This window comes from Limulus polyphemus, unplaced genomic scaffold, assembly GCF_000517525.1.
Source record: "Limulus polyphemus unplaced genomic scaffold, Limulus_polyphemus-2.1.2 Scaffold2552, whole genome shotgun sequence".
NCBI lineage: Eukaryota > Metazoa > Arthropoda > Merostomata > Xiphosura > Limulidae > Limulus > Limulus polyphemus.
The window spans coordinates 5,687-8,128 of record NW_013668162.1 but is presented as its reverse complement, the minus strand read 5'-3'; positions in this window follow the sequence as shown (position 1 = coordinate 8,128).

Genomic DNA, 2,442 nt, shown 5'->3' with positions numbered 1-2,442 from the left:
AGTAGCATAAACAATTGTATGGCTGTTCACATATAATATACAAACGTCCAAAACGTTAAATACCAAAAGCAGCTGCGCTGTAACTATATAAGCATAAAGTATTTTACATCACAAAAATAGGGGGTTTGGCCGAACCCTCTCAAACCACTCTTGCGTACGTGTGTGTATAGGGATGATAAAGCTATACATTTTTCATATGCTCTTTCCTTTTTTTATTACCTGCTGTACAATTTATTACATCTACCCACCGATTTTCTATCTTTCTTTCTATTTTCTTTTTATTGTATGAGTTATCAGTGTATGAAACTAAATTCACAATCTGCCTGGTGTTTAAGGTGCTCAACTCACAATTTGAGGGTCGCGAGTTCGAATCCCCGTCACTGAATATGCTCGCCTTTTAGCCGTGGGAACATCATAATCTGACAGGCAATCCCCTATTCGTTGATAAAAGAGTAGGTGGGTGGTGTTGCCTCGCTGCTTTTTCTGTAGTCTAACACTTCTAAATAAGGAACAACTAGCGCAGATAATCTTCGAGTATCTTTGCGCGAAAGTCAAAACAAACTTGTGTAAGGAAATGTAATTTTTCTTAATAATGAGATAATTGGTAATATTTCACTTTTTTATAGTTTTTTAATTATTTTCTTTTAGCGCGATGGTAATATCATGGGGAATCGAACAACCCCCGATTTTAGCGTCGTAAGTTCGTAAACATATTTCTGATCCACCAGGTGATTTTAAATGTGATACACTTAAAATTAGATAATGTTTGTAGGTGAAGGTATGTAGAGAGGGCGAGAGATCTAAGAAATGATGGCGTTTGTTTTTGCAAGTACGAAACGTTTAAATAATGTATTATGGTACATTTATCGAAGTTTGTCATCGTCTTCATTAGGAAGAGCGGTATGAATAATTATTATTCGTTATCTTGTGATAAAGCATTTTATTTATGTATGAAAATGACAGTAAATAAAATGATATTAAAAATCTTACACTTACTGACTTAGTACTAGTAATATTTTTGACCTGGATCTTACTCCTACTCTTAGTCTTGATCTGCTTAGTCTTGTCGAGTTATTCTAAATTGTAGTCATACCATAGCAAGACTCACGAATGATCGATGTGCTGCCAAATCCTATTCCCTCGTTTATTCTTAGGGATACGATTTGGCCTCACTACATGTCAAAAATAAATTAATGGTAGTTTTGGTGTTACTATTTTATTAAATTTAAATGTTAAAGTAGAAAGTTAACACTAATGACATAATCATGATACATTCATAAAATTTTAAAGGGACAAAAAGAAGCTTATTTGTTTGTTTGTAATTAATGACAAAGCTACACAATGGGCTATCTGTGTTCTGCCCACCATGGATGTCAAAACCTGGATTATAGCGTTGTAAGTCATCAGACATACTGCTGTACCACTGGTGGGCAAAGAGCTTATTAGCCCATCAAGGATGCCCCTTCCAGCTCCCAACTATAACCACCCCCTTAATACTTAGGTATTTCTTGAACTCAGTTAACTTTTCTGCCTCCACCACCCTTGATGGCAGCTCATTCCAAAAGCCAACCACTCTGTTTGTAAAGTAATACTGTCTATACTGCAGACAACTCCTACACTGCCAACATTTGAACTTATGACCCCATGCCCTATTGTTTTCACTGCTAAACACAAAAATGTAACAAGTCTTTTATGTTTGGTCCTTTTATTGTTAGAGAGGTTTAAATGCCATTTGTATTACAACATTCTACAAGTGTTCAAGCTTTTATAAGTATGAAAGGAGGAAATAAAGTAATTTGTTCTAGGTACGTGGACTGAATTTATAATTATTTTCCCCAGATAATTTAAAAGAACCTACCAATGAAAGAACATTGTAACATTATTATTTAATGTTACCCTACTCAGTATTAGTTCAAAATTCTTCCTCACTACTATTACTGTTAGAAGCAGTAGTAATATCATTAATCATGCACAAATAATCAGGGCAACATAATTTGGTATAAAGTATGTTCATCTAGAACTTGATAACATGTGGCCAGTACAATCTAAGTACTGGACAGTGTATAATAAGGTGCTATCCATGTAAGTGTAATAATTAAATTCTGAGGCTTACCATATGATACTCACAAACGTTACATCACATTCCATTGTATGTCCTTTCATGGTGATGGCAAATTACATATCAGACATTGAATTTAATATATTTGACATTTTTTGAGTGAAATACTGAAGTTAATATTAGGAGATAATTTATATCACTGCAGTTTTGCTGTATAATAAGAAATAAATATTAAAAATGCTTTATAGTGTTTATTTTTGCACAAAAGTTTCAAGAGATTTGTTATATGAAGTATAACATACAACATTTTGGGACAACATTGGACCACTTTGTCCATCTCAGCTGTTTCATCCTCTAAACTAAATTAAAATGATTAAAAAAAT